This window comes from Notolepis coatsorum (assembly GCF_963971535.1).
Source record: "Notolepis coatsorum genome assembly, chromosome: 12".
Lineage (NCBI taxonomy): Eukaryota > Metazoa > Chordata > Actinopteri > Aulopiformes > Paralepididae > Notolepis > Notolepis coatsorum.
Genome location: NC_140176.1, coordinates 68,718,710 through 68,734,390, shown reverse-complemented (window position 1 = coordinate 68,734,390; position 15,681 = coordinate 68,718,710).

Sequence of the window (15,681 nt, the reverse complement as noted above, 5' to 3'; positions counted from 1 at the left end):
AATCTGGGTTTAACATGATTTGTGGAGCTCCCTCTGGTGTAGTGATCGTGGTATTCACTGACCTTTGGGAAGTATTTTGACACATTGATGTGGTATAATTGCGAAACGTGTTTAGTCCCTTGTTTGAGCGAATCTGGGTTTAACATGATTTGTGGAGCTCCCTCTGGTGTTGTGATCGTGGTATTCACTGACCTTTGGGAAGTATTTTGACATGTACATGGGTATAGTCGTGTAGTGTATCTTGTAGACCAGGCCCATTGGTTGGGGTGGAGCTGGACTCTAGCGAGGGTGACTGAGAGGAGGAACCTTGCTAAGCTCCAGGCCATCAGGGAAAACCCCTCTCACCCACTATACACAGACCTGGCTGACAGGAGGAGCATGTTATAGGCTCACACTACCTAAATGCAGCACTGAACGGCACAGGAAGTCCTTCATTCCGACAGCCATCAGACTATACAATGCATCACTGTGCACAGAGTGGCAGTTACCATCTTCCTGGACTCTTACTTTTTAAACGGCACTGTGCAATATTACACCTACTGTAGACTTCAGTATATTTTTACTGTATTTATTTACTGTATCTTTTATTCTATTTCATTTTATTCTATTCTTAGGCCATTTGTTTTGTTCTTATTTGTGACTTTTTCTGTCTAAATGTTTAATGTTGAGTGATTTGCAGTGTCAAATTTCCCTCAGGATAATACATTTCTATTATATTCTATATCTTTGAAAAGTCCATTTATTCAACACGTCTGAATTCACTGACAAACTGAACTGAACTGACAAAAATAAGGTGCATAAAAAAGCAAACAAAATCCCTCCACAGGCTACTCACCATCATTAGTAGAGCGGCAAGCGGCGTTTGGGGACAGAGTGAAATCTTCTTAAAACACTGTCCCTCCACTCATTCCTGAACTTTTTTGTTAAGTCCTTCTCAAATGCCAACTGAATTAAATTGGCCTTGCGTCGATGAAGCATACTAAGGCGATGTTCTGTAAAGACGTTCTTGAGGGTAGAAAATGAATTCTCACAGTGCTGTGCTAGCTTCAGTAGTGTTGTTGACATCAGTGGGCTGTCCCCGACTAAGGATTTGGATAGTCGAGTAATTTTTTTATTTTTTTTTACCAGGGTGACCTGGAGAGCTACCAGGCCCGGGACAACTTTGAGTGCCATGTTCAACTTCAAAGTAGACCGGCATAATAAGAAGAAATAAATAAAGAAGATGGAAGGTAAGCTAATTTCCCTAAATGTGTGTCATATGAAGGACATGCCGTGTGTGGTAAGTACTTCTGTAATGTAAACCTGTCTCTGTCGAAATGGAAGACCCCTCCACGGCAGATAGATTTCAGATAAATCTGATTCCTGTGTGGGAATATTGATCTACAGATCAGTTCTGGGCTTCATAATAGCATGGTAAAAGGGTACTGATCACCAATTGGATCCTGGATCAGCACTCTTGAGTGCCTATACCTACTACTCTTGAGCAGCTGATATATAGGAGAGCAGATACTTTTGTCTATGGTTGTGTTTTATCTACCCGAGTTAACGTTCATATTGTTCTTCTTTGCTTATGAAGACATACAGTTGTAATGTAGTTATTTTAATGCCTGTTAAATTGTTGACTCCTTTCTGGCTTTCTCTAGGTCAGGGGTCGGCAACCCTAGGCACGCGTGCCTGCTTAGAGAGAGAGATCTGGTGGAGAGATTGGAGGAGGAGGAGGAGGGTGTGCTTTGTGTGTGCACTGTGTGTGTGCCATCATGTTAGCCTCAGTTAAACCTTGCGACGCCTCGTTACATGAAGCTGTGTTCGGAGGTCCTGTGTGCTGATCTGTGTTCTGATCTGTGTTCTGATGTGTGCTGATCTGTGTTCAGATCTGTGTGCTGTGTGCTGATCTGTGTTCTGATCTGTGTGCTGTGTGCTGATCTGTGTTCTGATGTGTGCTGTGTGCTGATCTGTGTTCTGATGTGTGCTGATCTGTGTTCTGATCTGTGTGCTGTGTGCTGATCTGTGTTCTGATCTGTGTGCTGATCTGTGTTCTGATGTGTGCTGTGTGCTGATCTGTGTTCTGATGTGTGCTGATCTGTGTTCTGATCTGTGTGCTGTGTGCTGATCTGTGTTCTGATGTGTGCTGTGTGCTGATCTGTGTTCTGATCTGTGTGCGGTGTCATGTGACACTACACATATTTAATTGAGACCCTTTATTTGTTTATTTCAATTTAGCTGGAAATACATTGCTACATCATTCAGTAACATTTGCAGAGCCTTATAACAAAAACATTATTAAGGTCACCATTGTGACATTTTATTATTTATTTTTCTATTATTTCATTGAACATTGCACATGTTAAAAGCCATTTTTTACCAAGTCGTTCTTAAAACAATGACAATAAACAGTTTTATTAGGTTGAAATAATGTGGTTGTGTACTTATTTTTCTGTTAACTTATTATGGCTTGAAAACTTGTTCTCCTGGTGTTCTCCATTAGGCCTGTAGGTGGAGCTATGACAGCACACGTACAGTACACACACCGATGGTGTGTGATGTGTCCACAAATAAATGGGCGATTGTGAGTGAAATGGTCGCACTGTATGCAGCTGTTTGTCTGCATTGCATTCACCCCCCCCCCCCCCCAACTCAGATTTAGGGTTGATACAACCATCATAATAATATTGTTAATAATAACAATAACAATAATGATGTAATAATGTAAAAATTATCATTAAAAAGACCTGATTATGAGAAAAAAAATGTACGATGCATGGAATATTGTTGAGGCACACTAGTTACAACTATATTTCAACCAGGCACTCCATGTCAAAAAGGTTGCTGACCCCTGCTCTAGGTGGTGCAGATAGAAGACATGATACCTGCCGTGCTGTTCTGTTCACCCCGTGTCTTTGTGTATCCTATGCCTTCGTGTTCCATGCCTTTCCTGCCTTCCGTGGAATTGCCCTTTGTTATTCTGTATTTCCCCTTGAGTCCGTTCCTGCTTCCTAGCCACATTTTCCAGCACAGCTGAGGTTTTTTGTTTCCGTGTCTTGAGTGTGGGAATATTGATCTACAGATCAGTTCAGTTCATAAATTAAATTAACGTTTTTAAAATCAACCGTTTTCAAGTATTATTATCACTACTATGTCACAAATACATGTAGAATGTAAAACGTTAGGTTGGCAATAGTTTAGCAATAGGTTAAAAGTGTATTTATATCATTTTAAGTTTTTATTTTCCACTCGTTTTTTGACCCGGAAGCGGAAATGGAAATGTTGAACCATGGGAATTGGAATCTTTTTGCGGCCATTTTGAAGAGGACCTCGCTAGCTATCGTTCAGTGGTGGAATTTCTCCGTTCTACACTTCCTGTGGTCCACTATGGTGTTTCAAAGTTCAGCGTTCTGAATTAATCATATCAATAATTGTTATGATTCGTGATAATAAGCTACAAAAGGTAACGTTTTTGACAAATATTGAAACACAGTCAGTTTCTCCACACTATTGTAATCATGTAGGAAGAATTAGATCTGAAATTAGTTACAAAATGGTTACACTGTGGGGGAAATAAAAAAGTACAGTCGATTACATTAAATATCAGTATATGTTATTATGCACGCCTGGTGATACTATATCCAAATTGAACTCGGCCATTTGAAAGATACTATATGTATATATATATAAATGTGCGAATTGGCTATAATAAGGTAATGTATAAGCATATATTCTATATTCTATAATAATATTTCAAATTGCATTGGTCCGGATGGGAGAATTCAGTACTGTATATACAAAACCTTCAATTTGATCATCTTCCCTTTATTAATTTCCTTAGATCTTTTGTACACATGATCTCAAGAGGGTACTGAATGAGCTCAGTGGCAGTTTTTTAAGTTTAGTCATTATTATCATGGTTTTATTCACTGTCAAAGATGAAAAGAAAAATCATAATTCATATTTTCCTTTGTTTCATCACAATTTAAGCAAGCCTAGTAATGGACACAATATTTCTGACACTGAGAATACATTCATTGAGGTCCATAGATGTTCCTAGATACCAAGAATATGCAAATATCCCTTGTAGAAGTGGAGCAATATTCCATTTACCTAGGTATACATTTTATGCAGATTTTCACCTGGGGTGGAACAGGTTAAGTAAAAGTAGAAATACCCATATAAATGAGTACTCTGGTAAAAGTCCTCTTTTTTTTTGATCAAATATTTTTATTTTCTTCTTTTTTCCAACATGAAACAAAACATATCACAATACAACAACAACAATACATAAAAAGACTTCCCAAGACAGTAACTCAACACCACATGACAAGACAACTGATACAACTGTACAGTGATCATCCTAACATGGACACTCGCTCGTTCTCTCCCCCCCTCCCCTCGCTCACCCCAGGACCTCAACATGAGTCACACAAAAAACAAGAATCAAAACAAACATTTCCAAACTTATATGCGTTCCCTCAACTTTGCCACTGTAGCAAATTACGATATCAGATTCCCTAACCCCTATAACACGTGCCGTGGATATCTCCAAATAGATCACGTCAAGGTAGGTGAGAAACCATACCTGACGTTGGATGAAACCAACGTGAGGCAATCAATGTTTTTGCGGCTGTGAGGCCGGCCAAAATGAGTTTTTTTCACCTGTATAGAGGTCGGTAATTTAGAGAGATCATTCAGTAATAATACAGAAGGAGATGCAGGTATGGTTAGAGAGAAAATGTCTGAGAGCTGATATGTAAAAAATTTTCCTGTAAAAGTCCTCCATTCTAAAGTATTTGCTATTGAATGTACTTAAGTATCTAAAATAAAAGTATCCATTCTACATGACGTTTGGGTATTCCAGTGCTTGGGATAATTAAATCCTTGATCCATTGATCTCTAAAGGTTATGTTAAAGTGGTGTGTGGTCCAGTTATGCTGCTCTGTTTAAAGGTTATGTTAAAGTAGTGTGTGGTCCAGTTATGCTGCTCTGATTAAAGGTTATGTTAAAGTAGTGTGTGGTCCAGTTATGCTGCTCTGAATACATCCTCTTGAAGTTGACGGGCTTCAAATCTGAAAGTATATCATCTTCATACATTTTTGTTTTCTATGCTAAATATTTTTCTTCAAAGTAACTAGTAACTAGATGAATTCAGATAAATGAAGTGTAGTAAAAGTAGGAAGTTCCCTAAAATTTACTGAAATTAAGTACAAGTAGCTTGAAATTGTATTACAGTACTTGAGTAAAAATACTTAGTAAATGTGAAAACAAAGATGGCTCCACATTGTAACAACCAACGGAACACACTCGTGACCACACATGCACCACAATTCACCTTTCAGGATATCCCAGCGGCGTTGGACGTATTCGGAGCAGTCGGATTTTGTACCGAGGGCCAATCACGTTGCCGGTGTTGATGCAGATGGAGATCTTCTGGATAGGCTGTAGATCTTTGTCAAACTGGGCCAGCAGGCGTGTGGAGGTGTACTGCTCAAACCTATACATCTTACTGGAAGAAGAGGGAGGGAGATGGAGAGTGAAATAAAACAACAGTTAAAGCCGCACTACGTAGTTTTGGGATATAAATTTGAACCTCTGCAAGGTCAAAATAATGTGTGCTATATCTTTAGTACTGAATTAATTAAGTGTCCCATGCAGTACTTGAAGTGGGCCAGTACTTCTGCACTTATTATTTTACAATTTGGCCTACCATGACTTTTTCTTGCATACCGGGACCTCTCACAAACCGACGGTACTCTTAGGTAATGCAGTTTATGTAGGATCAGGCGGATTCAGCGTGGCCCTAAATAAACGACATTACCCAGGGGGCACTATGTGATGACTGATTGATTGAAAACTTTATTAACAGATTGCAGAATGGATACAGTACAGCTCAATACATACAATTGTTAAGGGGATGCAGACCAGAGAAAGACTTTCGTCTTGTTTACATCAGGGTCCCCCCTTTTCAATTCATCAGGACATATATGACATACATGACATACAGATATTCAGTACTGCTACATCTATACATTTATGACATACCAGATTTGCAAATACAGTACTGTTTGTGATACAGAAGGAGTCAAGAAAAGGGAGTATATACATTTGACGTAGAAACTACATTGGAGGAGGTTGTGTGGGGGGGTTGGGTACATTGGGATATTGTCAACCATACTGGGTAATTTACATTGGACCATGCCGCTCACCTGTTCCCCTTCTCGCTTGCAATCCTCTAGCTTTGGCATGGATTGATTGTTCGTTAGATCGTTAGCATGCCTAACAAATGCAAATATATTGTAGTCTGTCCCATTGTTCTGACCAAGATTACGTTCCTTTTTGTCTCCTTGATGCGCACATGAGTCTGACATTGACGAGAAACCTGTCTATTGTCGCCCCCAACAGTGAAATGAGTACCGGCACTTATTTCTTTCCACTTCAAGCACTGGTCCTATGAACAAAACTGAATCCCTGGAACACCGTATGAAGCTAGAAACGATCTGTTTGGCTGAATGGATTCTTGGATTTGTGTTGAGATAAACATTTGTAACTAATTGTTCTAGAGGTCATTTTCCTAAAACTAGCTTTAAAGAGGCAGAGTGAATGCTCACATGTGTGATATCACCTGGATGTAAAAGACTGCTCCATGGACAATGAATGGGGTATTGACTTTATGGCCCATAAAAGGTTTATATTCTATTATTGCTAACAGTTCTGAACCAGAATTTAAGAGTTCAGACAAACATTTTATGTGCCCATAAAGCCAGTACCCCATTCATTGTTTTTGGAGCAACCGCAGCTTTAACATCCAGGCGATGTTGCAAATGTGAGGATACAACCTCAGGCAGGTTATAATAACCATACGTACCACCCTCCCCTCAGACAGGTTATAACCATACATACCACCCTCCCCTCAGGCAGGTTATAACCATACGCACTACCCTCCCTTCAGACAGGTTATAACCATACGTACCACTAGGGCGGGCCATCATTTTTTTTTTGGAAAATCAATCGAGTGGGGTGTCTAAAATATGTTTTTTTTGTGGGGAATTCAAATATGGGATTATTTTTCGGATCGGATAACTCTAACCTACATTGTTTTGGATTTTAAAATGGCCAATTTGACCATTTTACGCCCCTTGGCCATACATGGATGCCAACATGAATCTGAAGGAAATCCTAACATGCAAGGTGTCTAAATGATGTGTTTATTAATGGGGAATTCAAATATGAGTAAATTCTTCGGATCAGATAACTCTAACCTACATCATTTTGGATTTCAAAATGGCCGATTTTACAATTTTTCACCCCTTGGCCATACATGGATGCCAACATTAATCTGAAGGAAATCCTATCATGCAAGGTGTCTAAATGATGTGTTTCTTAATGGGGAATTCAAATATGAGTTCATTTTTGGGATAGGATAAATCTAACCTACATAATTTTGGATTTCAAAATGGCAGATTTTACCATTTGAACCCATTGGTATTGTATTACAAAATTGCCAAATGTACCCATCCCCTTTCAAAGATTAAAAAATATATGGGAAATCATTTGGAACATCATTTTGGATTTCAAAATGGCTGATTTTACCATACCCTTTTACCAGGTCAGCTCCTGCCCCCTCCCCTCTGTCAGTGGAAGAAAGCTAATGCTCTTTTCAAGTCACATGTTGTCAATAAAAAGGTGACCATCATGACCAAGCTCAAGGAGATGTGGAAGCAGGCAGTGAGCTTTTATCTTGGGAGAAGCAAACTTGAGAGTTTAATTGTCAAGTTGGACAAGTTATTTGATATTTGAACTTGCAAGTGCCAGATTACTAGTTGTGAGGGGGCAGGTTGTGAGGGTTGTGTGATGCAAGCCCACATTAACTGTTGCTGCAGCAAAGACAAAAAGATTCCTGTGAAAGATATTGCCTATAGGGACAGGGAAAAGGTTGGAAGTAAAAGACCACACCAAATGGCTGGAGCTGATCTGCCTGAGCACAAGAGACAGGTGACAACATTGGAAAGGCAGGGGATGGAAAAGAAGGCAGAGAAAAGGAGAAGGGGCAAAGAAGAAAGGTCGCCAGGAAGGATGTTGAGAGCGTCCTTACAGTCCCTGAAGTTGAGCTCATTCCTGAAACTGACCCTGCAGCTTCAGCAAAGCTGCGGAAAAATTATGATGAGATTCCAAACATTGCCCTTGCTAGTGTAAGGTATGGCATAGGGCTAAGGCCAACTGCAGCTATAGCAACTGCAGCCCTGATTGATGCAGGACTCATCTTAGAAGATGACACAAGTAAAGTGATTGATAAGAACAAGGTTAAGAGAGCACACGAAAAGTTGATGCAAGATCTGGGGGAAGAGTTTGAGGAGAAGTGCAGGGAGGAGGGGGGGGATCTCCTGTATCCTCTTTGATGGGCGGATTGACATGACCAATGTGATGATGGAAGCTGAGGGCAGTGACCAATCTTTTCCTGCAAAGATCAAGGAAGAACACTATAGTGTTGCTAGTGAGCCTGGCAGCAACTATCTGTTCCACTTTACACCAGAGAAAGCAACTAAAGAGGAGTCCCATGCAGAGCAGATTGCTAAGGTCCTGTTTTCCTGGCTGAAAGAGAGAGGTTCTGATAAGACCTTGTGGGCCATTGGAGGAGACTCAACCAATGTCAACACTGGAGTGAAGGCAGGTGTAATGCGGAAGATGGAGCTGCACCTGGGGAGAAAGTTGGTCTGGTTGGTGTGCAACCTGCACACTGGTGAACTTCCACTGTGCCGTCTCATTGTTGAAGTTGATGGGGCTACTCTGTCAGACAACAAATTATCTGGGCCAATAGGACAGCTCCTTGATTCTGTTACAGACTTGGAGATCAATCCTAACTTCACCAGGATCTTTCTTGGCCCTCCGCTGATCAAGCTGCCTGAGAAGATCATTCAAGATCTCTCAACTGATCAACACTATGGCTATAAGCTGGTCTGTGCAATCAGGGATGGAGTGCTTTCTGCGAGGCTGGCTCTGCTGGAGATTGGACCGGTAAACCACAGCCGCTGGCTCACCACAGCAAACAGACTCCTCAGGCTCTGGGTGTCAAAGCATCAACTTAAAAGAAAGAACCTGAATAATCTACAATGCATTGTGGAATTCATCATTGGAGTGTATTATCCATGTTGGTTCAACATGAAGGTCAAGCACTCCTGGATCGAAGGGCCTAGGCACATCCTGTTTCAGCTGGACTGCCTCAAGTCTCAGAGGAAGGAGGTGCTGGATGTTGTGATGCCAACTGTGAGAAGATCTGCTTGGTATGCCCACAGTGAAGCCATCCTCCAAACACTGCTGTGCTCTGAGGATCAAAAAGAGAGAATTGAGGGGGTGGAGAGAATCCTGGCCATCAGGGGATCCAGACACTCAGCTGGGAGACTCCTCTGTCAGGATCAGAAGAACACCTCACATCAATAGTGACGCTTCCAGCATTGGTGGCTTAATCAGCTGGTCAGAAGATGTGTCAGAGCCACCTCTCACCTGCTCCCTAAGCACCTTCGAGGTGAAGAACTTCATCAACACCCCCATGGAGGTTCTCAACTGGCCTTGCCACACACAAAGCATCGAGAGGATTGTTAAAATGGTGACTGAGGCCTCTGCTAAGTAGTTTTCACAAGAGAAAAGGGATGGAGGGATCAGGGCTCAGGAGACCAGCAGGAGGCTGATGTCCAAGAATGAATCCAAGCAGGACTTGTGCAACCTGATCAAATTCAAGAAGATAGAGGATTGATGGAGCCCCATGGATTTTCTCAATACATTGAGACGTTTGTTAAAATGGTTACTGTAACTGAGGGGTACAATTCCCTGACTGTATTGATAAGTATGGTATTATTAAACCACTACCTCTTGTACTTTAACTTCTGGCCATCCAGTACATGATATAGATATGATGAACACTTTCCCACCTGATGAAACGAAGTCCACACAAATGTACAAATCGAATATTTTATATAGCAAAAGGTATATACAACGTTCACTTGTTTACACTTATGATTTGAAATGCACTTGTATGGCAAATGAGTATTCGTAGGTAAATCAACATTGAATGTCCAATCTCTGGTTACGCAGGGAGTAAGTATACAACCTGGTTCCTTAGGGAACTATAGCGATGGTACTTAAATGATTATAGCCGGATAATGCAAAGGGGGGGTCCCGCTGGTTGTAAGTCAGTAGGGGGGGGGGGGGGGGTTAGGAGAGCCGTGGTCAATATCCCATCTGGCCGACGATTTCTTGGGAGAATTCAAAGTCTTGAACACGGTGCCCACAGAACCTCGGTCCGCAGATGAATACAGCCGGACCCTCTTGTAGACGGTAGTTGCCGGTCCACAACGAAGAGACGTGAGGCGACCTCACTCGGGGTAGAGCGCCGTCTCACTTGGACTCCTCTCGGGGGGTAGTTCCAACACTTACCAGTGTTGGCTGTTATCCATGGCATAAATCAAAGCACCCAAAGCAAGTAGATAATCCAAGCCGTGTAGGGCTAGCCGTCGTCCGGGTAAGGTAATCCAATGTGCAGGTCCACTCGTCCTGGCCCAGAACTCCTCGGATGAAAGCACCACACGTGGTCTGCCCAGCCTGGTTAAGCTTCTAGATAACGCGAGGAAACGATGGGGGTACTGCTCACTTTATAACTCTAACCGAACGGTGCACCATACATAATAGACTATTATTAACTTAATAGAAATACGTCCCACTCGACGGTATAGTGCCAAACTATGACAATTCAACTATTAATCCACACGATGTCTCAATGCCATTCTGAGGCCAAGTTGACCATACTACACCACACGTGTATCGGGGTGAGGCTTAACGTCTTGCCACTAGGTTGGAGGGTAAAGAACTAAGGGCGAAGTGACTAAGAAAGTTCTACTTTACTTGCGCCATATATATATGCGCTGTGAACAAATAGTACCATCCGTATTTCGCCAGACGTATTCCTACGCGGAACCGGGGCCTGTAACGACATGTTCGTCGGCACGATTGAACTTGAACCAAGGGGCTTGGCTGCTGGCGCCAGGTTCTCGTCCAATGAGAGAATGAAACTATTATGGGCTGTTAGTAGACTAAAGGGATATTCAGTGTATATGTACACAGAATATACAAGGGATATCAAACGATATACAAATACTATTAAATATATATCCATAAATAAATATATATATTCGGTTTAATCTGATCCTTCACAACAGCCGCCCCCTAATTAGTCCCACCTAATTAGCTAAGCAGAGACAGATTAACCGCACTGTCTACCACTCAGGGTCCGCTGTAAGGGTCAGTCAACTCACAAAGTCATGGGGTCATGGTCGTCATCGATAGTGTCTGGGAGTCTGGGCAGTTCTATTAGCCTCGCCACGGGTCGTGTGTAAGTCCGCCCTTGGACGAGCACTTCAGCTGCTCGGACCTTGCCATCGGCACCGGTGATCACTTTGCTTACGCGGCCAGCCGGCCACATAGCTCTGGGTAGTGACTGGTCGATAATCATGACGACTGTTCCTTCTGTCAAATTGTCTCTCTCTTTTACCCACTTCTGGCGGGTCTGTACTGTAGAGACGGTAGGTAGTGGAGTAGAAAGCTGTTCCAAAACTTGTCAGCTAGTACTTGACTGTACCTCCACATTCTTCGGCCGTTCGCTTCTTCAGGCCTGTACATTGTCTGGGGTAGCGCGGGGTCCAGCCGCCCCATCAAGAGTGTGTTGGGGGTGACTGGGTCGACATCTGCTACATCACTTGAGACGTAACCGAGGGGCTTTGAGTTCAATACTCCCTCGATCTCCGTGAGGACTGTCATTAGGACTTCCTCCGCCACGGTCTGGGCCCCAAGCACGGCGTACAGGGCTGTCTTTATAGAACGTACTTCTCGTTCCCAGGTTCCACCGAAGTGAGGTGCATTCGGGGGGTTAAACTGGAAGTCAATCTGGGATGGAGCGAGGTGGGTCTTAAGTTCTGGGCCCATAGCTTGGAAGCTCTCTCTCAGCTCTCTTTCTCCGCCTTTGAAGTTTGTCCCGTGATCAGACAACAATGTAGACGGTTTGCCTTTCCGTGATGTGAATCTTCGGAAGGCCATAAGGAATGAGTCTGTGCTCATGGTTGGAAGGAGTTCGATGTGTATCGCTCTGGTGGTCATGCATTTGAATACAATACCCCACCGCTTCTCAGTTCCTCTTCCTTTCTTTATATACAACGGGCCAAAACAGTCCATGCCTGTGGAGTGGAATGGCTTGTCGCCGAGTCGGAGGCGACAGGGGGGTAGGTCAGCCATCCGGGGTATGCTGGGCTGCGCGCGCCACTTTCGGCAGTCTAGACAGGTTCGCTGGAAGCGCCGCACTGCTTCCCTCCCTTGAAGTATCCAATAGCGACGTCTGATCTCCGCGAAGACTCTCTCTGCTCCTGCGTGGTGCACATCCTCGTCGCATTTCTTTATGATCAGCTCTGTGACCTTGTGTCGGCTGTTCAAGACTATCGGGTACTTAACGTCATCCGGTAAGTCTGGAGCTCTCCGCAGACGACCACCCACTCTGATGAGATTATGGGCGTCGCTCTCGGGGGCTAGGTGGAGCAGTCTGCTGTCTGATGGGACGGGCTTTCCTCCCTGTAGACAGTCTAGCTCGTCGGGGAACGAGTCTCTCTGGGCTCGTTGTAGTAGAAGAAGTTCTGCTTCTTCGTAGTCAGCTGCTGAAATGTCGGCAGTGGGCTGAATCTCTGGGTGGTGCCACAGGAATGTCTTGAGCTGCGCACTCTGTAGGGTAATGCAATCATCTATGTTGGGGTCTGTGGAGGCGACTGTGCTCAGTCCACAGAACATAGGTTTCTTGTTCTCAGCCTCCTCTTTACTCGCTTCCCGTGGGGTGGGCGTAGGCCACTCTTCTTCCGGGAGCTTGAGGAACTCTGGTCCGTCACTGTAGATGTTGCGACGGGTGAGGTCATCTAGGGACATTCCCCGGGTGATGACGTCAGCTGGGTTGTGTTTGGTGTCCACATACCGCCAGCTCGCTGTTTCTTTTAACTCTTGAATCTCGGTGACTCTGACTCCCACAAAGACTTTGTATCTGCATGAATCAGACTTGATCCATGTGAGTACTGTCGTGGAATCTGACCACAAGATTGTTCTGTGCACCGGAATGGTGAGTTCACGTTGGATTAACGTGGCTAGATGCGCTCCTGCTAGGGCTGCGCAGAGCTCTAGACGCGGGATAGATTGTTGCTTTCGTGGGGCTATTCTTGAGCGAGCCAGGATGAAAGCAGTATGTATTTCTCCTCCCTCCTCTCGGGCACGCAAGTAGGCCACCGAGCCGTAGGCTACTTCGGAGGCGTCGCTGAAGATGTGTAGATCAATCTTGCATGTCTCTGGCCTCACTGTGGGTGGGAAGTAGCTGCGGCGTATATTGACGCCTGGGAGTGAGCGGAGTTCCGTCTCCCACTCTCTCCATGTGGAGGCAAGGGGTGCGGGTATTGGGTCGTCCCAGCCCTGGTCCTTGTCCCATAGTGCTCGTACAATCATCTTTGCCCTGGTGGTGTAAGGTAGAATACATCCCAACGGGTCATATTGTCTGGCGAGTGTTCTGTATACACTCCGTCTGGTGGTCGGTAGTGCAGTCGACCTTCCCTGCTCCTTGGTCAGGGGTGGGTGTTTATAATGGAGCGAGTCTGTTTTGAAGCGCCAGACTAGTCCTAATGTCATTTCTTGGGCTTCTCCTGGGATGGTCGCCATCCAGGTCTCGCTGCTTGCTGCCTTGTCCTCTGGGGAGAGGCTGCGCAATACTTGCGGGTCGCTGCTGGCCCACTGCCTGAGATCAAAGCCGCCTTTGATCAGGGAGGCGCGTAGCTTGAGTAGGAGAGCCTCGGCTTCTTCTTGAGTCGAAACGCTTTGTAAACAGTTGTCCACGTAGAAACTGTTCTTCACACTGTGTCGGACCTCTTCATCTTCTGCTGGGTCCTCTGCGACGTGTTTCTGTAGTGCAAATGTAGCACAGCACGGGCTGCATGTGGTTCCGAAGGGGAGTACTTCCCACTGGTAGATGGCTGGGTTCTCATCCCCGATCCTCTCTCTCCATAGGAACCGCAGCAGGGGCTTGTCCTCCTCCACTAGTCCCACCTGCAGGAACATCCCTTTGATATCCCCGCTGATAGCCACCTTGTCCTGGCGGAAGCGCAGTAGCACGCCTAGTAGGGAGGGGCCGAGTGTGGGGCCGGGCAAGAGCTCTTTATTCAGATTTTGGGATCCGATCTGGTAGCTGCAGTTAAACACAATGCGATCCTTGCCGTTGTGGTGGACCTTGTGATGCGGCACGTACCATGATTCGGTCGTCTGATCGGCCTCTTTAATGTCAATCTTTGTCACGTGTCCCGCTGTGATTAGCTTCTCAATCTCAGCGCGGTACACACGCTCTTGAGCGGGGTCTTTGGCTAGGCGCCGCTCTGTGTTCAATAGATAGCGCTCCGTGGCGTCTTTCTTTGCGTGAAAGGTGGGCATTCCCTCTCGCCTCAGGAGTGGAGTTGCGTATCTCATCACTCCGCCGACTGTGACTCTCTTTGTCCCCTGCTCGAGTAGGTTGATGGCGTAAATGTCTTCTTTAGAACGAATATCTTTCTTTTCGTTCTTAAAGGGCATTGTCTCTAGTGTCCATAGCCTCTCGACATGCTGCAGGAGAGTGGTGTCTTCTTCTGTCGTTCTGGAGTGGAGGCAGCTAGTGGCTGCTGTTCGGTTGAGAGATTTAGCGAGGGGGCCTTGTAGTGTCCACCCTAGGCGGGTCTCGACTGCTGCAGGACAGCCTCGGGGTCCTGTATGGACCCGGTCAATCGGGACTATGAGTTCTGCATGGTCGGAGCCTATCAGCAGGGTCGGGGTAGCGCCGTCTATGAGCGGGATAGGTAGTTGACGCAGGTGCACATATTTATCCATCAACTTGGCGATGGGGTAGGTGTACTGCGATAGTCCTATTTCTTGGCTGGTGAAAGCATTTGTAATCCTATACCGACGCTCTGGCTGCCCGTTTGCTGCGATAGTGAAGGAGACATGCTCGCCCTTTATCGTCTTTAAATCTCTTCTTATTGTCCGAATCGTCATTTGGTTCTCGCTCCCCCGCAGTCCCAGCTGGGCCGCAGCGGACGCGAGCAGAAGGGTCTTCTCTGACCCGTCATCAAGGACGGCGTAAGTGTCCATGACTTTATCTTGGTAGCTCAATGTCACACGGACTACCTTTAAGAGCACTTGGGCGCCGCTGCTGCTGGCGGGGTCAATGTACATGACACTTGCCTTGGTGCCGCTCGATGGTGCAGGTGAAGGCCGTCTTCTGTTACTGTCGTGTAGTATATCTAGATGGGCTCCGTCGCACCGACTGCACCTTTTCTTTAGGCGGCATTCGGCTGCCATGTGACTGCGCGCACATCGGTAACAGCGCCTGTTGGACTTTATCCATTGACTCACTTCTTCTGCATTCATCTTTGTGAACAGGTCACATTGTGACAGCCAGTGTTCTTTCTCACAGTAGGGGCACACCATCTTCCACTTCTCTTTTCTCGAGGGGGTACTGTGGCTCTTACTGCTCGGTACTGACTCTGATTGGTGCATGACAGTCACCGATCTTCTTCCATCATTTATTCTCCTGGGTCCCTCTCTGGAGCTTGGCGTGCTCCGCCCGAACGTATCCAGTCGTAAGCTGCTGACTTCTCTCGCCAG